This window comes from Pinus tabuliformis, chromosome 7 (genome assembly GCF_031772625.1).
Source record: "Pinus tabuliformis cultivar Carrire ecotype Pingquan chromosome 7, CPIR1, whole genome shotgun sequence".
NCBI lineage: Eukaryota > Viridiplantae > Streptophyta > Pinopsida > Pinales > Pinaceae > Pinus > Pinus tabuliformis.
The window spans coordinates 563,377,559-563,400,342 of NC_142293.1; the positions used below are offsets into that span (position 1 = coordinate 563,377,559).

The following is a 22,784-nucleotide window of genomic DNA, read 5'->3' on the forward strand; positions in this document are numbered from 1 at the left end:
CTGTGTTGATGTGTGCGTATTATGTTTTATAACTATTCATTGTCTATGTTATTCGCAATCTTTTCGATCCGTTGCACCAAATAATATAGGCATTCCTGCACATGAGTCTGTAATACCTTTTCTCCTTAGATTAATATCCATTTCGGATCAAGTGGTATCAGAGCATTTGGTTGTGTTAAGGTTAGACAAGCTTGTGCTAGATTTTGAATGCTAACTAGATTAAAGCTCAAACTAAGAGAAGGAGAACTTGTTGAGGCTAATCCAGAGATTGGAAGAGTCTATTCTCAGAGGAGAATGGCAGAAGAAGCTCCATTGGGATCAAAATCTCAGTTTATAGAAAGTTTTATGACAATCCGAGCTATGCTAGAAGAGATGTATCTGGAGTTTAAGAAGGGTCAAGGTGAAAGCACTGCAACACCCAAACCAGACAAAGGAGCAGAGGAACCGTTTCTAGTTGCCCCTCCAGAAGGCAAAGGGAAAGGGGAAATGCCTCCTCCACCATCTCCTCCATCATCACCTTCGTCATCTTCATCATCTTCTTCGCCTAACACTAGCTCTTCTAAGAAGAAGAAGAAAACTTCCTTAATCAAATTAGATGTGAAGTTTGATTTGCCAATTTATGATGGAGAACTCAATGCAGAAAAGCTAGATAATTGGATAAGACAAACTGATGTATATTGCAGGGTACAGAACGTTGATTCAGAAAGAAAGAAGATTCAACTGGCTAGCCTTCGACTTGGAGGGACTGCACTAGTACGGTGGGAAGGCAAGACACAAGATGATTTGCAAAAACATGGTAAAATCATTTCTACCTGGAATGAATTTGTTTCTGCTATCAAAAATCAATTCTATCCTTTAGCTTACATGCAGGCTTGCAGCAGGCAATGATGAGTTGGCAAACTCTTCGTCAGTTGAAGGGTCAAAGTGTACAAAGTTATACTCAGGAATTCAGAAAGAGAGCTTTAACTCTAGGTATATCATTAGATTCACTTGAGACTTTATTGAAGTATATAGGTGGTCTTCATAGCTATTTAAATCATACTATTCTCATGTTTAATCCCACTAGCTTAGATGATGTATCAGTTCCACACATCTAGAGGCTAGAGGTAAAAATGTAAACCCAGAGGTTGGGGGAACATCTAAATATTCTGCAAGCAAGAGCAAAGAAAAGAAGAAACTGAAATAGAAGGAGAGGAAAGCAAACACTGTAAAGAAGGATAAACCTTCATGCAAGAAAGAAAGACACGATGAGGCACACTGCTGGTTTTTGCATCCAGAACAGAAACCTAAGAAGTTTAGTGGTAAGGAGAGAAAGAATGTTGTTGCTATTCAGCAGAACTTGGGATCAGATTCAGGGGATGAACCAACAGTTACAGCCACAGGTATTAAAGGTAAAGATTTTGAAGCATCCACAAGTAATTCTACACAATCTGATGATAATGAAAGTAATGAGAGGGAAAGAAATGAGCTTTTTCGTATTAGAGTAATTTCCAAGCACAATAAGATTGATACTTTATTTGATAGTGGATCACAAGTAAATTTGATTTCTAAAACAATTGTAAAGGAGTTGGGATTACAAACAAAACCTCATGAGAAGCCATATCCATTAGGTTGGGTGTGTGAAAAAACAAAGCTACAAGTAACGAGACAATGTAAACTTAGGTTTTCTATTGGATCAACATTTGTAGATGAGGTTGAGTTAGATATAGTTCCATTGGATATATGTGGTATTGTTTTGGGAAGTCCGTACTTGTATGATAGGAAAGCTATTTTCTATAGAGCCGAGAATAAGTATCAACTCACTAAAGATGGAATAGAATATATTGTAAGAGCTCATAAACACAAAGGCAACTATTCTCTCATAATTCAAGACAGATGAAAAGAATTGTGAATTCAAGTAAGCAGTTTTTACTAATGGTTGTAAAGGCAAAGGATCCTGAAAAATCCAATGCATTTGAAAGCTGTGATTCTAAACAGAAAGTTGATTTAGTTAAAGTTGTTTCAGAGTATGATGTTCTATTTCAAGAACCAAAAGGTCTGCCACCCAAGCGAGAAATAGTACATGATATTTATTTGCAGCAAGATGCTCCATTACCTAACATTGGAATGTACAGGTCGTCAACATTAGAGAATGCAGAGATAAAGAAGCAGGTACAGGAGTTGCTCGATAAAGGGTTTATACGACCAAGCACATCACCATGTGGATCTCCAATCATGCCGGTGAGAAAGAAAGATGGTTCGTGGAGAATGTGCATTGATTATAGAGCACTAAGTAAAATAACGACCAAGAATCGTTCTCCTCTTCCTCGTATTGATGATTTATTAGATCAACTAAAAGAAGCAGTTTACTTTTCTAAGTTAGACTTGCGAAGTGGTTATCATCGAGTCAGAGTTGCAGAACAAGATGCATGGAAGACTACTTTCAAGACAAATCAAGGACTGTATGAATGGTTGGTTATGCCTTTTGGCTTAACTAATGCTCCTGCTACATTTATGAGAGTTATAAATGATGTACTCAGACCATTTATTGATGATTTTGTAATTGTTTATTTAGATGACATTCTTGTTTTTAGTAAGACATGGGAAGACCATGTAAAGCAGACTTTAGATGTTTTAAAAAGAGAAAATCTCTATGTAAAACTGTCAAAATGTGAATTTCGCAGAACATCTTTAAATTATTTGGGTTATATTGTAGGGGGTGGTGAATTGAAGATATATCCCTCTAAGGTTGAAGTCATTGTGAACTGGCCTAAACCCAAATCTGCTACAGAGGTTAGGAGTTTCCTAAGGGCAACACAATACTGGAGAAAGTTTATTGCTAACTTTTCTTTGATTGCAGCTCCATTACATGCTTTAACAAGATTGAAACGGGTGTTTAAGTGGGGAGGCAGACAGTAGAAAGCCTTCGACACATTAAAAGAGAAAATCGGTACAGCACCAGTACTAGCACTGCCAGATCTTCAACATCCATTTTAGATTGAGACAGATGCCAGTGACTATGCCATGGGAGCAGTGTTGATGCAACACGGAAAACCCATATGCTATCATTCTGAGACATTTACTTCTGCAGTAGTTAATTATCCCACATATGATAAAGAATTGTATGCATTAGTACAAAGTGTGAAAAAGTGGAAACGTTACCTAATGGGTAAACAAACAATCATACATACAAATCATCAACCACTTCAATATTTGCACTCACAAACTAAATTGCAGCAATCAAGACATTATAGGTGGATGGGTTTTCTACAGCAATTTCATCTTGTCATCAAATATAAGAAGGGCATACACAATAAGGTTGCAGACATGTTATCAAGACCAATCATAAATGCATCTACTATACTTAAGCATAACTCAGTAATTCATTAAAGTTACATTGAACAATATGCTCAAGATGTAGATTTTAAAGATGTATATGCAACTTTAATTCATGGCAAGCAAGTAGAAGAATTGGATTATTATGTAAAGGACCAACTCTTATATCAATTGGGAAAGTTATGCATTCCACAAACTGAAAGAGTTAACATAATTCAAGAAGCACATACTTCTCTCATATCAGGTCATTTTGGTGTAAGTAAAACAGTTGCATAATTGCAAAGGTTCTATTATTGGTCAAGAATGCATGAGACAGTTTCTAGATATATCAAAGGGTGTACTATGTGTGCTACAAGCAAGCCCAATAATAGGAAATTAGGCTTGTACACTCCACTTCCAATTCCTTCTCGTCCTTGGAAAGTGTTTCCATGGATTTCGTTGGGGGATTGCCAAAATCTAGGAAAGGTCATAATTATTTGTATGTTGTTGTGGATAGGTTCAGTAAAATGTGTATTTTGATACCATGTAACAAGCAAGTTACAGTTGAACAAACAGCCAAGTTGTTCTTTCAGAATGTATGGGTTCATTTTGGGTTACCCACTTCTATTGTATCTGATCGAGATTCTCGATTTGTTGGGAAGTTTTGGTGAAATCTATGGGAGTTGATGGACACCAGGTTGAAAAAGAGCACAGCATTTCATCCACATACAGATGGTCAAACAGAAGTGGTCAACAGGACAGTGATCCAGTTGCTCAGAGGCTATTGCAGCAAGCATCCCAAGCTTTGGGATGAGCATTTGTGTTATGTGCAGCATGCTTACAATCGTGCCAAGCACTCTTCTACTCAGAGATCTCATTTTGAGACTTGTTTTGGTTATATACCAAAGTCTCCCTTGGATTTTGTCTTTGGTAAAGACATAACAGTTGATGGACACAGTGATGTGGGCAAAGCAACCAAGTTCATTGAACAAATCCAGGAAATTCACCAGGCAATACATGAACAGCTGAAAAGAAGTCAAGCCAAGTACAAGGAAAGACATGACAAGCATCGAGCTTAACATAGTTTTCAAGTTGGTGATAAAGTCTGGCTGTATATCAGCAAAGACAGAGTGCAAGGTGAAGGTAAGAAGCTAAAACCAATAAGGTATGGACCTTTCAAGATACTTGATAAAATTGGTGAAAATGCTTTTCGCATTGATTTGCCAGCTTATATGCAGATCTATTCAATCGTTAATGCAAAAAACTTGAGATTGTATGAACCTTCATTGATTGAAGATCCTGAAGAGCAAAGTCAGTTGCCTTCTATTGGGGATTTGTTGCTTGAGTATCTCAATGAGTTACAGGAGGACACAGTTCTGGATAGGAAGGTAAGAACTACATGTCAAAGGGATGTTGAGTACCTGAGAGTAGGAATCAAAGGTTCAAATCCAAGCAAGGCACGATGGATAGAGATTGGACAGGTGAGGGAGCAGTATCCTCACTTGACCAATGCCTAAAACCAACTTTTGGTGGTCCAAAAGCTTTTCAGTGGTAAGGGGTGATCCAAAATGGATCTTAAACCCTCTAAAAATGTAAGTCTTCATATATATCGAAAAACAGAGATCGCAGAGGAAAACAATAAGGAATGGCGGAAAACAGAGTGAAGTGGAGAGTAAAGTCTCGTTGCACAGGAGCCGTCGAATCGGACAGATCAACGGCCCAGATTAAATCAGGATATCGCATCGGGAGAGGCCAGCCGAGTATATTGGAGGCAACCCTAAGGGAAATGCGACTACGATCGGCGACACAATGTGGACCGTTGATCAAGTGCACAGATCAACAGTGGAGATTACAATATCGCATCGCAGATTTCCAAAGAGAGGACTTACCGCAGGCCCAGAGACTCAGTGATATGTGATTGCGACTTATCGCATCGCAATATTGCATCGCAACAATGCAAAGGGGTGATGTCGATAGGCCGCAAGTAATGCGATTGCAATGGGCCGACGGCGCCAATCGGCGATTGGCGAGTGTTGTGGTGGAACAACACAGAGACCCGTGACCCCGCGATATGCGATACGTCGATATCGGTGATCGGTGGAGTTATGGGATCGGAACCAAATACAAAGGGATTATGACCCATAGCCGATACGACTTGCGATTGCGACAAAACACGGACCCGATAGGATTATAGGTCAAATTCAATATCATTTGAAGTCCGGCTTTGCGGAAATTCTCATTGTTTTGGTGTATTTCTCTGTGTAAACAAAGAAACATATTCCCAGGGATTTCACCCGCGCTAGTGGTCCTTTCCGTTACAAACAAGTGGCCTTGTTGATTCAAGCATTTACAATGATTGTTTAAATGCTCAAGAAGGAGATGAAGGGACAGCGACCGAGAGCCAGAGAGCCCAAAGAGGGAAGGCAAACAGACAGGGCCGAGAGGCTTAAAAACCACTCAATGGCAGAACAGAGTGGGACAGAAAGAGAGTCAAAGAGAAGACAGATTAAGACAAAGAGTCAAAGAAAACGCACAGCTACGAACAATTGATCAGAGGCACTAAGAGGGAGGGTCTGTGCACTCTTTAGACTCAAGGTTTTCGAGTGAAATCCCTGGGTAATATCACTGTTTGTTGTGTTATGGCTCTAATTGAGCTCACACTTGTAAACTTTGTTCTTGAAGACATAATATAGAGGTCGACACTGAAAGCTGGACCAGGAGACGTAGCCAGGGGGTCTTGTGAACTCCTTTATTATTTTGACTGTGTTGATGTGTGTGTATTATGTTTTATAATTGTTCATTGTCTATGTTATTCGCAATCTTTTTGATCCGTTGCACTAAATGATATAGGCATTCCTACACATGAGTTTGTAATAGCTTTTCTCCTTAATTTAATATCCATTTCAGATCATTCAGTATAATGGATTCCAAGCCAATGACTACTCCCATGATCGCCAATCTCAAGAAGTTGAGAAGCTCTAACTCAAGTCTCATAGATCCTACCTCCTATTGAAAGTTGGTGGGTTCTCTGATGTATCTAGTGAACACTAGATCACATATATGTTTTGTTGTGAACATTCATAGTCAATTTCAGTTAGAGCCTCATCATGATCATTGGATAGTTGCCAAGCATATATTAAGATATCTACGTGGCACTATACAACACTGCCTAAATTATGATAGCAAGGAAGTCAAGTTGACAGGTTTTACAGATTATGATTGGGGTGGCAGTGAGACTGATGGAAGAAGCACTCTTGGTGGATGTTTTAGTCTGCGATGATCTCATGGATGAGTAGAAAGCAAGATCCTATTGCTTTGAGTAGTGTTGAAGCTAAGTATGTGGTTGCATGTGAAGTAGGAAGGGAGGTTGTATGGTTGAGGAAACTTCTACCAGATTTGTTTGAAAAATAAGTTCTACTGTAATAAATTGTGATAATTAAAGCAGCATTAAGATGTCTGAAGATCTCGTGTTCCATGCAAGGACGAAGCATATCAACAATAAGTACCACTACATTAGAAGTTTGGTACAAGATGGGATCGTGAAGCTACAATATGTCCCAACCAACGAACAGATAGTTGATGTGTTAACAAAGTCTCTTCCTAATAAGAAGTTTGAATATCTTAGAAGCATGCTTGGTTTGTTTGATATCACTAATCTTGTTGATGATAAATGTTTGGAAGAGATTTTTGGAGGCATCTTATGTGATACAAAATGCATGGGAGGGCATTTGGCCGACATATGTGTTGATGTCTAGTTCCCAAAGTAGGGAGGGTGGCGTTGGTCATAGAGCTCTGACCTTGCATTACGCACCTACTTCCCTGGGTTAATGGTTAGCAAGTAAGCCTAATGGTACCTAAAGAGGCTAAAAGCTTTAGTCCATCTTAGTCCAACCTAGATAGATTGCCCTGGCCAGGAATCTAATCTGTGGCACCGTGTGTGCTTAAACTCTTTGTAGTTCTTGTCTTTTGAGAACTTCCTTGTACTTGTATAGACATGTGTAAATTATGAATACCTCCCTAGTTAAGAGGGAGTGTTCAAGAATGTAACTAGGTTCGGTCTTCATATTTGAGTTATTATGAAATGTATTTATCAAAGAATGAGAAAGAAAAATTTATTATTATTACAATGACTTATTAAAACATGGGTCATCATTTTATAAGTCAAAGTCTCCATTGAGGACTTCTGGGTTTTATATTGAGTCATTAGAGTCATTGTCCATTTAATAAGACCCTTCCTGGGCTTTTGAATCATGTAAAAAGAATTATTATTAAGTCAAATATGTAATTTGTCACCTCCACACCAAGTCAGCCCTTGTCCAATGAAGTTGGCCTACAAGACAACAATTTGACCCACATAATAGGCTATATATACAAGTGCAATTCGATCTATTTCTTACCAACTCAACTAGTTTGATACTCAAGAAGGAAGTGCACAAAAAGTGCAAAGTTCAAAGAGAAGAAGGAAGGATTGCAGAAGAAGAACAAGTCAAAGTTTTTGGGCTATCTCTCTCTCTCTCTCTTTTATGCAAAGTTACTAAGCTATTTGTTGGGTCGAAGTTCTGCTGCTGGAAAGGTTGAAGTTTTGGATTTGTTGGGTTGAAGTGTTGCTGCTGGGAAGGTCGTAATTCTGGATTTGCTAGGTCGAAGTGTTATTGCTACAGAGTCGAAGATCTAGATTCTAGATCGAATGTGCTAGAAGGAAGGGTTGACTTGGTGGTTGGAGGAAGTCTGTGTCTAGGTTGAAGAGTCTTGGATTATCTCGTCTTAACTACTAAAGGAAGAAGTTTGACTAGGTTTTCCCCTAGATAAGGGTTTTTCCCTGGCTAAGTGCCTACATCTTATGTCTCTTGTTCTTGTGATCTTCATACACATATAATTTGGTAATTGCTTGATGAAAGATAATATAATAAAGAAGTAAGAAAAGCCAACATAATTCACAAGTAATTATCAAGAAAGAGAAATCAAACCCTAATTCTACTAGCATTGATTTCTCAACACATATAAGATCACTTCAGCTCTGTCTCTACGATTTGGTCCAAGTTTGTGCATCCTCGGATCTTTATCCTATCCTAAGTCCAAGCCTCAAAAGGAAGGGATCCAAGTTCTGTTTATGTGTTATGATGAGAGGATCATCCTCTTGTTTGTGATCTTGATTGGAATACTTTGAGAAGAGGACACTTAGCACTTGTGGAAGCTATCTTGTGGGCAGTATTATATTTGTCATGATGTCTTATTGAAGGATCTCTCTAAGGAAAAGTTTGAGTGTGTTTTCCCCTTCATGGGGTTTTGCCCTGGTCTCTGACCTAAACTATGGTATCTCTTGTTATTATGCACTGTGATTTCTGCTTTCTTTTCACTGTTATCTATTGGAATTCTGAAGTGTGATTTTTTTATGAAAAAAATGAATTAAAGAAGCTCAAATAAACTCACAAATAATTATCAACAGTTCAGAAATATTGCTACTTGATTTTTCAATAGAAGGCTCATACAGCATTAGATTCTCTGCATTCACCACTAAGTAAATGCGCATGTATGGGAGTAGATGAAGTCTATAGGCATTATCTCTCACCTTTTCCAGTATCACAAAGCCTTAATTTTCTTATGAAGACCCTATAGCCTCGCTTTGTTCAACTTTAACCATACTTTGTCTCCCACCTTGAAGCTCTTTGTTCAACTTTAACCATACTTTGTCTCCCACCTTGAAGGACTTCTCTATTCTATGTTGATCATTCCTAGCGTTGCATTTTTCCTGCGCCTTCTGCAATGTCTCTCATGCCTATAGATGATTTGTTTGATCTTCTCAACAATTTCTTTTGCCCTTAAGGCATCCCCTATAAGATCCTTCCTCACTCCTCCTTGTTGTCCATATGCAATATCCCAAGGTGAAGAGGGCAAAATATCCCAAACAAGTTTCAAATGAGGACTTACCAGTAGAAATGTAGATTGCTCTATTATAAAAGTGTTGTATATATACCCAATTTTTTGTCTCAAGTCTTTAGATGATTTTGATTGTAACCCCCCAAAAGTTGCACCAAAGTCTTGTTGACTACTTTTGTTTGTCCATCTGTCTATGGATGGAATATTGTAGACCTCTTCAACTTTGTGTCCATCATCTCCCACAATGTAGTCCAAAATGCACTAAGAAATCGTGTGTCATTGTCTAAGGTGATGCTCCTTAGTATCCCAAAGTGCACCCAAGTTGTCCAAAGAACAAGTTTGTTGCTTCTAGCCCTCTAATAGTCTTTTTACAAGGAATTAAAACTCACATCTTACTGAACCTATCAACTACCACGAATTGGTAGTCATGTCCCTTCCTCATTGTTGGTAAACCTCCCACAAAGTCCATGGGAATGCTTTCCCAAGGATGAGTGGGTACAGGAAAGGGATGATATAGGCCCCGTTTCTTGCTACTAAGCTTCCTTGTACAACAAATCATGCATCTTCTTACGAACCTAACTACTAGTTCTTGTATCCTGGGCCAATAGACATACCTCTGCAAGTTGGCCACTGACCTCCCTACACCAAAGTGCTTTGCAACCTTAAGGGTGTGAGCCTCTCTAATTGGTTGTAGTCGCTCACCTTTAGGAACAAATAAGTTACCCAGCCTATTGAGTAACCCGTATTGGAGATGTTATTCAACTGTGTTGTCACAATCGTGTGCGTGACTCAAGCTCTACAACTGTCGAAACTTGAAACATCTTTTTGAAGTCTGCATCCTCCAAATATGCCTCTTTGTATCCATCATCACAAACCCTAACTTTCGCAGCATGTATTCATTAATTAAATAATTAATTCCTCTTTTAGTTCACTTTTCCAAATACCATGGGAAAATAATATGGGTTTCATGAACCATGGATCTGAAAACAACATTTCACCTTTTGATTTCTTTACGTAAATTCACTTTACATCTTTTTCACGTAACTTCATTTTTTATTTTGACTTCACCTTTTTCACAAGCACCTCCCTTTTGACATACTTGGATACTTACACACACACGCACACATATATAATATCAATGACATAAGCTCTTTGACAAGAATGACAACAATTTTTTCAACATCATGGTTCTAGGGAGCCTACTTTTGTAGGGGTGATCACTGGTGTATGGCCCAGTCCAACCCACGTAAAGATGCACCTATGTCTTACTGCTTGGTTATGTGTCTATCGAGTCTGTGTGTGAGCTTGGTGTGGGCGCAGTATCCCTCACACAGTTCTCATACATGGAAATCTCACAAAAACAAATTTTCACGTTTTCAAAAGTAGTTTCACGTTTCCTAGTGCAAGTGGTATCGTAAGTCAAAAAGTCAACTTGGCCTCATTTTGTTTAGCTTGATGAGAATTTTTCCAATCATTGAAGGTAGTGGCAGTTTACAACTGATCAAGTTTGGTCAACAAGTACAACAAGTTTCCAGGTGGCATAATAGGGGCAAATCTTGACAGAATTTGACATGCAATACTTAAAAATAGTCTACAAAAAAAGAGAAATAAAACCCATGTCTCAGTTTCTCCAAATTCCCAAGGGCATTAGAGATCCATTATGTGGGTGTGATGATGTGCTAGAGGCAATGATGATGTGGTAACATAAAGCATAATTTGGTCAAATGAAGAAGAGTCGAATAAAATCAGGGTGAGTCCCAACAAGCCCAAGTGTTAGAATTAGCAAATTCATCAAGGCATCGAAGATCTCAAGCAAGGGTGGTGAATCAATTTACTACTAGTCGTTTAAGTCAAAATATAGACATTAGAGCATCAAACTAACCATTATGGGCAGTCAGTGGTACATTGGGGCATCACTAGACGATTCTCCAACTTATGGACCATAAGCAAAGGGAACGTTGCACATCCAAAGGAATCTTGAGTCATTTCAACCCCTTAGTAAGAAAACGCATAAATGTATTTTCATATTTTAATAAAAATCACTATGTCTCTGACATGTGGATGACTAGTAAAAAAATATTTTCTAGAAGAGAAGTCCAACTAGCCATTAGCTAGTTGTTATGCGGCTATTAGAATTTTTTTATAAAAGGCTAGTCTCTCCTCTACACTGGTTTTTGTTGTCATGTGAGAATAGGGTCATTAATAAAATAACTTCATTTGCAAATCGGTGCAGTACTTTTTTGCATTGTGTGGGTTGGATCTTACTATCATTTCTTGATCTATTGTGGTACTCGGTTTAATCTAATAATTTTTCCAATTAGAAAGATCACACAAAGCTAGAGGAATTGATGCAAGAGCATCCAGCACCCTTAGACAAAGGGAGGAATCCAAAGCGGAGCGAAGAGGAAGACGTGGACCAGGGAAGCAAAACAAGGAAAAATCTGTTTTAAAATAGATTTAAAAATGGAATGGATAAGTCTCTAGAAGACTTCATTAAATGTAATCTGCCATGTATGCGAATTATTGAGAGATTTGAGGAAGGCATATGATCGGATCCTTCCCAGTGATCCGATCCAGTGTTCCTTTATATATATATATATATATTCTGTCATATGTATGCATGTAGAGAATGTAGGGGTTGTTGAGAAAATCATGGAGAGATCTGATCGGATCCTTTCAGTGATCCGATCCAATAATCCGATGTTCCTTATATATATGAACCTGCGTGTTCAAGTGTTAAGGGAGAGAGTAATAGATAGAAGACTGTGAGAATGAAGTGTTTACAATGTAGTTGAAGGAGAACCTGTTACTAAGGCTGAGATGCCTTAGAATGTAATTATGCTATGTATAAAGAATAGATATGTGTTATATGTTTAACTTCCGTGTGTCTGTGTAGTATGTTCCTTTCAATTCTATTATGTGTATATGTGTCGAGGGTTTAATCCCAAATTGAGAATGCGTTGATCGACCATTGATCACAGAAGGATCAATGGCGATCCAAGGAATATTGTTATATGTGGAATCGTTTGTGAACGCAAGTGGCAGAGAAACTGGGTTTAGAGCACAAATTCCATCCAAACGGCGAGATCGAACCAAGGAAGAACAGTGAAGAGATGAAGTTTTGACAAACCAGGGCCGTTGGATCTTATGGATCAACGGCTTGGATTTTATCGCATTGGCGGAGCCCTTAGGGTGTTATCGGACCCGACCATCATCACAGAGCGATCAGTGATAAGGCGATGGATCCTGGACCGTCGGATCCTAAGCCCAGATCGACGGCCCAAATGCAATCGGCGATCGAATGTCGAAGAGGTCAAAGAGCAGGGAAAAGCGATGGTCGATAATGCGATATCACCGATATCGAGAAGCGGCGATCAGAGCTTGGGTGGATCGGAGTTTGGGCGGATCGGAGGACCCGAAAATATATGGATTCGGGTCTATAAGATCTGAAATCTGGTTATGTGTGCCGAAGCAGGTTTTCTCGTGTTTCTTTTGTATTGTGTTAAATCGTGGAGACCCCGATTTTATAGGAAAGTCCCGATATATGTGTTGGTCGGGGTTTAAGGCTCAACTCGTGTTTGGAAGCTCCCGATAATAATAAAAGGCGATAGTGGAATGGCTGAAAGGGTCTAATGTAAGTCTATGGATAAAGGCTTAAGGCCTAAAGAACACTGTCGATAGGCTTTGTGGGCCATAACCCACAGGCCTCAAGATCAATATTTTCTAAGGGAAAGGGATTTTGGTTAACCCCAATTTCTCTTCCCATCAAGTGGTATCAGAGCAGAAGAAGATTCTGCATGCAAGAGAAAGGAAGGATTCCAGAGAGAAAGCAAAGGAGAAGGAGGTACAGTTGTTGAAGTTGGAGAGTTATGGTCTTACTGTCGCACAGAGAACGACAACAAAAGGTGAGAAGATTGCAGCAAACCTAGAGCATGGAGTGCTCATATGGTTCCAGAGGAGAGAACCTAAAGGATGCCAAAAGACTGAGTGAGGAGAGCTTGGTGAGGTATCATGTAGCAGAAGGAGACTGTTACTGCAGAGGTTTGGTTGCAGCTCACAGAAGACCATGAAGGCAGTTCCACTGAAGAAGTGAAGTATCAGTGGGTAGAATTGCTAAGGACAAGGAGAAGCATATGACCAGGAGGTCATAAATTTTTGTGCCTCGGGAGTCTGATGCAGGAGCATCCAGCACCCTTAGACAAAGGGAGGAATCCAAAGCGGAGCGAAGAGGAAGACGTGGACCAGGGGAGCAAAACAGGGAAAAATCTGTTTTAAAACAGATTTAAAGATGGAATGGATAAGTCTCTAGAAGACTTCATTAAATGTAATCTGCCATGTATGCGAATTAGTTGAGAGATTTGAGGAAGGGATATGATCGGATCCTTCCCAGTGATCCGATCTAGTGTTCCTTTAGATATATATATTCTATCATATGTATGCATGTAGAGAATGTAGGGGTTGTTGAGAAAATCATGGAGAGATCTGATCGGATCCTTTAGTGATCCGATCCAATAATTCAATGTTCCTTATATATATGAACCTGCATGTTCAAGTGTTAAGGGAGAGAGTAATAGATAGAACACTGTGAGAATAGAGTGTTTACAATGTAGTTGAAGGAGAACCTATTACTAAGGCTGAGATGCCTTAGAATTTAATTATGTTGTGTATAAAGAATAGATATGTGTTCTATGTTTAACTTCCGTGTGTTTGTGTAGTATGTTCCTTTCAATTCTGTTATGTGTATATGTGCCGAGGGCTTAAATCCCAGATTGAGAATGCGTTGAACAACCATTGTTCACAGTAGGATCAATGGCGATCCAATGGAATATTGTTATATTTGGAATCATTTGTGAACGCAGGTGGCAGAGAAATTGGGTTTAAAGCGCAGATTCCATCCAAACGGCGAGATCGAACCAAGGAAGAACAGTGAAGAGATGAAGTTTTGGCAAACCAGGGCCGTTGGATCTTATGGATCAACCGCTAGGATTTTATCGCATCGGCAGAGCCCTTAGGGTGTTATCGGACCCGACCATCATCCCAGAGCGATCAGCGATAAGGCGATGGGTCCTGGACCGTCGGATCCTGAGCCCAGATCGACGGCCCAGACGCGATCAGTGATCGCATGTCGAAGAGGTCAAAGAGCAGGGAAGAGCGATGGCTGATAATGTGATATCGCCGATATCGGGAAGCGGCGATCGGAGATTAGGTGGATCGGAGTTCGGGCGGATCGGAGGACCCAACGATATATGGATTCGGGTCTATAAGATCTGAAATCCGGTTATGTGTACCGGAGCATGTTTTCCCGTGTTTCCTTTGTATTGCGTTAAATGGTGGAGACCCCGATTTTGAAGGAAAGTCTCGATATATGTGTTGGTCGGGGTAAGGCTCAACTCGTGTTTGGAAGCTCCGAATAATAATGAAAGGCGATAGTGGAATGGTTGAAAGGGTCTAATGTAAGTCCATGGATAAAGGCTTAAGGCCTAAAGAACGTTTCCGATAGGCTTTGTGGGTCATAACCCACAGGCCTCAAGATCGATATTTTCTAGGGGAAAGGAATTTTGGTTAACCCCAATTTCTCTTCCCATCAAGAATGAACCATTGAGTGGCTACATGGCTACGTGGAGGGGGAAAACTAGGGAAAAGTCTTGCTTTGTCTTTTTATTGCAGATGGGTTGTTCCAACAAGGGTTGAACTATTCCAACAGGGAGCTTCAACCAAGAAGGAAGCTTGCATTTCACGGCATAGTCGAATCGAAATCCACAGAATGCCATGTTAGGGGTTGCTCCTAGGTGGATCTAAAAAGTGGGAGAAATATTATGTCACATGTGGTGGCAAGTTCTCTTGAAGACCAATCCCACTTCCCTAATAAAGTGCAAGTTCAACTTAGAAAGAAGTGGGTTTCACAACTCAACTATTGAGGTAAAATTATTTCGGTACAAGGTAAAAAATAGTAGCAACCACTTTATTTAAAAATAAAAAATCAAACTTTTTATTTATGTTTTAATTTATGAAATTTACTCTCTGACTTTTCAAAGTTATATCACAAACAACAAGCATATTCACCTTGGAATTTTGAAAATAAAGCTAAATCTAAGCCATGGTTTGATACATTATGTTGGAATCATTTTTGGATATCTTTACCCCTGTGTATCAAGTGATTTCATTGTAGATTTGTGCTTTTATTGGCTATTACTGAAGAAATCAGCAACAATTTTCAAAGTTCTCTGCTCATACCAAGTATCTAATTCTTTTGGAACCTTGCATTTAAACTCTAGTTTGAATTTTTATTGTTGATTTATTGATTTAGAGTCAAAATACAATTATTTCCAATTGTTGTTAAAGTTCAATTATGGAAAAAAAATTAGCATAGTCTACAGTGGGATTGATCCCAGGAACACAAAAACACAATTTCTAGTTTGTTGGAAATTGGTATTTACTATTGTTCATAAGCTTGGAAGTGGTCTTTCAAGATCAAACTCATACCTTCCAAATGCCCCACCCCTAGATCAGTGATCTAGGAGTGTTCTTTGGTACTCATTGGGCATTCTATTTGAGTGAAATTGGTTGTTTTCCCTGCAATTTACTATAGATTTTATAGTCCGCGGTTATAGGGCAGCAGGTTGATTTGCTCTGTTACGTCTCTAGCCAGCAACCCAAAACTGAAAATAGTTCTAGAAATAGTTAGTATATTTTTTCTATATCAATTTTGAATACTCACATGCTATATCTAACATCGTTTGGTGTAGTGTTTTGTTGTTTTTATTTTTCTGTTTCTATATTTACACACAAAATCAGCAGGACAACCCTCATAATTAACTCCACCTCTTCTTGACCCATTTAAACCTCTTGTCTTATTTGGAGTTAGTTGACGTATTGAGTGGAAATCTTACCTTGGCCTTTCAAGAGGAAGTTGGGCCTAAAGAGCGGGGGTTCGAGCCAAGGTGACATTGGGCCCTTACCCTATTTGTGCCCATCCTAACAGGTTGCATGAAATTTTGCAACCTTGCCAATCGAATCACTAACAGGTCCAAGAACCTTATTGCTAGTTTAAAGTTGAGGAAATCAAACCTTACCCTAAATAGCTATCGGGCTATGTTAAATATTGAACCGCTAGAAGTAGGGGTTCCATTCTATGCTATTGTGTTTTTTCCCACAGTTGAGCAGAGTAACAGGGGGTGGACAGTTAGAGAATAGAACAAAGGGGGTAAAGTTTGGTAGCACCCTTACAGGCCACAGGTCTCAAGTAACTCCATAGAGAGCACCTCCTTTGTACTTGCATACTTTCCATACCAAATAAAAGAGAGCAAAGCAGCCTCACATTCTAGCTAGGTTTTCTTCCAAAGGGTTTCTCAAAACTAGTGTCCTTTGTGGATGATGTGTATTTCTTTCTATTTTCTATTTCTCGCATTTAAATTGTTTTGTATTTAAGCATAAAATCAGTAATTGAAGAATCTAAAATCTAAAACGAAAATTAACCTTCACAGTAAATATTTTAGTAATTTATCAGATTTGTTGTGACAAATTGTTCAAGTGGAATAGCCACAATGACCTCCATCCTTAGAGTGAAACAAGTTCATCATCAACATGATGGAGTATTTCACCAATTGGAAAAGTTGTGGCATTACTCTACATTAGGAAGACAACCGTTGTCCTCTTCATCTTTAACCAAAAGAATTGCATAATAATTTCATATTCCAAAACTGTCATTAATGACAATAGTCTATCACTCTAAAATGGTCAATTGTAGGAACTATGCCAAAATTACCATATTACCCATAAGAATTCCTCACCCTATTGTTCTCAAGGCAACTATTAAGTCAAAGAATCAAACTATAATGGTGCAATGGCCTAGTATGAAGTAATTTATGCAACAAATAATCGAATATAGGAAAGAGACAATGTAAATGCATTTGCTTAAGATTAATAGTAACACTTCCCTCACCTAAGTGCTCTAGAGTGGTATCTCACACATGGCTCAAACCCTTCCTAAAAGGGGCCTTCTTCACCCTCCACCTACGTTGTACGAGAAGAACCCAAGGACAATCCTAGGGAACATTTAAGCTTCATAAAGTCTTCCTGTGCAAGCGCAAGTAGCCAGCATTTTCATAGACATGTCTATCTCACCAAGTCTCTCTATAAACCAAAGTCTAACATTATAAAAGTGGTTGTACGAGAATAACAAGTTAATAAATCCATGAAGAAGTTACTTATGTATAGTTACATGGCTAAAGAACATTATTTGATTCAAATTATACACCATCATAACACACACCCGCAAAAAGAAAAAGAGAGAGAGAGAGAGAAAGAGAGTGGAGTAAAATAAACAAACAAATAAAAGATATAAGACACAATCTTCCCTTTATGTGATGACTACCACATGACCATCCTTAAGAAGAAGTAATCAACAAGCAATACTATGGAGTATCTTCCAACTTCTTGTACAACTTATGGGTCTAAAACTCGATCTCCAAAACCCAATGTTATAGGAAAACTCCCCATCGTATCCACAATTGGTTGTTAGACAAATGGAAGTCATAGATCCAAACAAAGAAAATGGCCATTCAACTATTCCTTTCAAGCAGCACGAGAGGGGTGGTCAAAAAAAATGAAAAATGGATGCCTAATCCTTTAGCCTTGGTCATTATTTTTCAAATATGTACTAAGATTTTGGTTGCACCCATGTTTATTACTCCTCTTGCTAGGCTCCTTCAACTAGTGCCTACCAAAGATTGGTAAAACCTCTCCAAAGCCTTCCTGGGAAAATATCAAAGGTGGAAAATTCTTTCATAAAGTTAACTATAACCTTTGTTGCACCATCATTAACTATGGTGTAATGAGGATCATCCAAGCTCACACTCAAGCCCAAGCTCTATGTGCAAAATGGATCATTCAAGCCTTGGAAGGAATGGATGCCTAGAAGATGCTCTTCCATTGTTGTTTTAGTCGAGGAGTTCCTTTGGGTATAAAATCATGGTCGAGCTTGAATTTGCAAACCCTAATCATTGGCCAAATCGTGGTTAAAGTCGAGGGGACTTTATGTGCATGACGTTTGGAAGGCTTGGGAGGTGATCAAACCCTCCAATTGGAAAGGCCAAGGGTTCAGATTTGGCATGTCTTTCTGAGCATTCAATTTGATGTTCACTTGGTTCTCCTACACAAACGCAAAAACTCTAGTGGAACCTCCATGGTTTTTTGCCTTGAGATTCTCCAACAGCGAAATTAGAACTATATATGACATCTTCCACTCTCGGACTAGAGATTAAATCTAATGGCTTTAACTAAAGGAACACTTCAAACTTCCCAAAACTAACAAGTTGGTTTTAGTTCATGTGAAAAACATAAGCCAAACAATAAGATAAGAATAGCAACATGTGCTTGATGCCCATCTTAGTAAACTTTGGAGGGTTGAGTCTAAGCAGTCTACTTTGTTCTTTCAACTTTGTAATGTTTAAAAAACATTAGTCGATCCTATTGATGTTTGTGGATAGGACAAATACTTCTGCACTGACCTACGTGTCTAGGAATGCAAAAGTCGCCCATAGTCTCCTTAGGTACTTGCTCTAGTGTGAGCAAGTTGCTAATGTAACTTAGCCTATCTTTTTAAATTAGGAAAAGCACTTATTATTATGTTGGCTTATTGAACTAAAGTAAACTTACAAAAGTAAATAATTTACTTTAGTGATTTTGTTTTAATCTTAGTCATTGATCTCATGTGAGGCGAAATCTAATCTCGGCCATTAATCGCTTTGGAGATTAGGGTTAGGGTTAGGGATTTAGCTCAATGTAAAATTATAAAAGCATTATAGCAGCAGGGAAAGACACACTATAGCAGCACAAAATTGAGAAAGGCGTCTTAGTGAGCAATGTGCTAGGTCCAAGGGAGTACAAGGAGGTTGGAGATCCAGATCTGCAGAGAAGATCGAGCAACGATCTAGGGCATATCTATTGGAACAAATCCATGTTTATTTTGTATTTTGTATTTTCTCAGTTAGGCCATTATCATAGGACAGGAGCCCACGTAAGTTTGGATTTACTAATGAAAAACTTTGATTAGGAAAAATGTGTTTGTCGTTTTATGAGATTCGTTATGTTATTTTTGCTTCTGTTGAATGTTAAGCACCTAGTTGTGTAAGTTATTTAGTAGATCTCACTTTTGCTAGATTAATAATTTATGGATGCTAGGTTTAATGAAATTTAACAGATCCAAACATGGCCTTTCTTGCTTGGTATGTTATGTTGGGTGGGATGTTATAAGACATAGAATGATTCTTCTTGGAATTCCTCAGCCCTTGCTCCCTTTCTAAAGGTGGTAGAAAGCATTAAGCATCTTTTGATTCTATTTTTCCCAAGTTGACCAAGAAGTGGATCTCAAAGTTTTTTGGCCAACTCCTCGTCGTTGCCCTTTCATGGAAATATGCTTTGTTGAAGCAACAAAATTCATGTGTTGCCTAGCAACTCATTGAAATTGAGATATTTATCTTAAAACGAAAGAAAGAAAGAAAAAAGTAATTTTGTTAATTTAGGCCTAAGCATATAGAAAACTTTCCTTGAATTATGCTAATATTTTATTACAAAATTAAATTCAAGTCCAAAAGGTGGAACAAGATATGGCGGACCTTTGCCACTCCTAAAATACTCGGAAAGGGTGCCACACACCATAAGTAGAGAACCCCCTATTGAGCATTCGAGCCATTATGCTAGATATAGATAGCATCAATAGAGTGAAGTGAGTCCAATGCATAAAGCTAGTTGGGTTATGAGAAAGAGTGGGTAGCATTGCCACAAAGGCTTCCAACATGGCTATTAGATGATAAATTCCTAATGCTTATGATGTCAAATTTTAGAGAATAAAACAACGTGAGAATGACAGGTAGGACACTATCGTGCCTAGCATGGAAACGACCAATGATGTGTGGGTGCCCTTCAAGAATGATAATGATGATCCTTCTCTCAGTATGGGACTGATCTCAATGCAGCACAAATGAGACTTCTTCATGTTTGTTTCCATTCCTTTTTGTGCCTTAATGGGAAACTTTTTTTAAGGCGTTGAGTGTTTATGTTTTGTGTCCAAATGGCATTTTCGGGACACTTGACTTAAATGTTGTATGCCCAATTGAAAAATAGTTCTGATAGATGATTTAGGGAAAATATGGCTGTTTTGTTGGCTTTTAACCATCCTTTACTCAAGTTTATTGTGGCCACCCACAAGGGCCTTTTTCTGTAAAAATGTTGTATATGCATATACTTTGAAAATATTAATAGTCTTAATGTGGAAGAAATCCCACCATAGATTGTACAATTGTAATAATAGCTTGTAACACATCACATCGATAACAAGTACAAGTTAGAGAGGAAAAAGGCATGACACCCATACCATTGAGGATGTCAATGCTATAGTGGAAAGGATGTTATCACATTAATCGAGGGACTTGCACCCAAAAGCCAGCATACAGATTGGCAAAGTTGTTGTTGCAGGTAAGGCTTCATAAACAACCCTTTCTCAGAATGAATACCCATGTGGGATCATTTACAACACACACACATTTTTTTACCAAAAAACAGAGGAGCGAGAGAGAGCATGCAAATTTACAAGTTACAAACAGATCACAACATCAGAAAAACCATGTATGCGAGAATTTACCAATTAATTTACATGGTAACCTTTTATGTCACAGTAGGTATTAAAATATGTAGGTTAATAATTGACAAAATTTTATCAAAATGAACAATCTCTCCATGTGATTTTGTGTCACTGTAAGCATTATATGGAAGTTCATGGTCAAAAACCCATGTTAATAATTGACAAAAATTTATCAAAATGAGGAATCTCTACATGTGAATTTGTGTCACTGTAAGCATTATATGGAAGTTCATGGTCAAAAACCCATGTTAATAATTGACAAAATTTTATCAAAATGAGCAATCTCGACATGTGATTTTGTGTCACTGTAAGCATTATATGGAAGTTCATGGTCAAAAACCCATGTTAATAATTGACAAAATTTTATCAAAATGATTAATCTATGCAGTTGAGAATTTGACAATTAATTTACACAGTAACTTTGATGTCACTGTCAGTATTAAAATATCTAAGTTTAAGGTCAAAATCCCAAAACCACATGTTAATAATTGACAGAATTTTATCAAAATGAACAATTTATTCTCAAGGCTATCATGTATAAATTATGGTTAAAAACATAAATGATAATTAACTTTGCCTTAGCGTGGGAGAGAGTGTGAGCGAGGGCAGTGTGAGCGAGGGCTTGAAGGATAGGCATAGCCATGGCTATCCTTGAGGCTTTGGGAAAGAAGCCTTTACTGCTTGCAAGTAAAAATAAATCCCACGACACAACTATAACAGCAACGTGAGCAATACATGGCAAAAAATAAGGAGAACCGATTGGTTGCATTCAAAATTATAAACTAAAGAGAGATTTCCAGAGCAGCATGGCAATCATTTATTTCAGGTTTTGTGTGATATAGACCGTAAGCAATTATATTTAGGTAATTTAACGATAGAAACGAGTTAAAACTTCCAGTGCTAATGAATAGGAAGACAATTACAGGATCTCTCAAAGTGATAAAGTGATGTAAAAGTCGCATACATACGGAGATTTCTTGCTTTGCAATGACAACAAAGCAAGCTAAAGAGCTGACTCGACATTGTGATAGCATCGTCATATTCTTTTTAAACTCAGGAACAGTAAATTCTCTATCCAATTACAACTACCTGCTTACATAAAATATCAAACCCTAGACCCCTCTTCTGCATTGGCAAAGCAAACAAATAAAAATAAATAAAAAGAGAGAAAATATGATGATCAGACACACCTACCTCGGCGCTGCTCTGCTCTAATATGGTTCTTTTCAAGCTATAGACTACTCGGATGCTTAGAAATTATGACAGCATTGTGATTATTTTCTCAAACCCGGCAACAGTAAAATCCCATAGCCTACTACAGGTGCTTGCCTGCACAAAACTATCAAACCATAAACCTGTTTCCACGTGGCACAGCGAGCAAAGAAACAAAAAGAACATCAATGATGAACGAGCGCAACCACCTCGGCGTTGTTCTCTGATCTATTTAGTTCGCTTTTGGCTCTGCTCCGCTCTCTGAATGCCTTTTGTGCTACCATTAATTTTTTCACTCAAAAAATTTCAAAGAAAACGGTCTCAATATCACAAAACCCGTCCGCTCAACGGTAAATATCGTCATCGTGTGTGCTCCAATACCATTCTCATATGATATTTTATGACCTGATATCATTTGTTATTTCGAAATCCTTTATTGACCTCATATGATATCATATGTTATTCCGAAATCGGATTTTCAAATTCCGCCAATAAAGTTTTGGTATTTGGAATGGTTTTATTTGTCTTTTCTAATTATTTTAGTATGGTTCTTGTTAAAGAATAAGTTTAATGGTTAAGAGCCTATGTTTTCTTTTAAAAGGTTATAGGTTCAAAATTAGAGGTGGTAGGGTATGTATGTTTTTGTAGACTTAGGAGTCAAATCGCTGCGCAGAGGTGGGTCCTTTGTCCCACAAACGAGGGTATATTTACAAAATATTTGTATCAAATAAATATACAAATGAAAGGTCACAGGTTCAAA

General features: G+C 38.3%; 1 long non-coding RNA gene across 2 annotated transcripts in view; it reads right to left on the reverse strand.

Annotated features, from left to right (window-relative positions):
• The window catches only part of LOC149248636 (uncharacterized), a 106,981-nt gene extending 84,553 nt beyond the window's left edge, over nucleotides 1-22,428 (reverse strand). The window contains exons 1-2 of one of the 2 annotated variants that reach the window (XR_016266677.1): nucleotides 22,234-22,428; nucleotides 22,007-22,141 (exon numbers count right to left, since the gene is read on the reverse strand). This is a non-coding gene — a long non-coding RNA (uncharacterized LOC149248636). Of the gene's footprint in view, nucleotides 1-22,002; nucleotides 22,142-22,233 lie in introns of both variants that reach the window. The other variant, XR_016266678.1, reaches the window with a different exon arrangement.
• Between the last annotated feature and the right edge of the window lie 356 nt (nucleotides 22,429-22,784).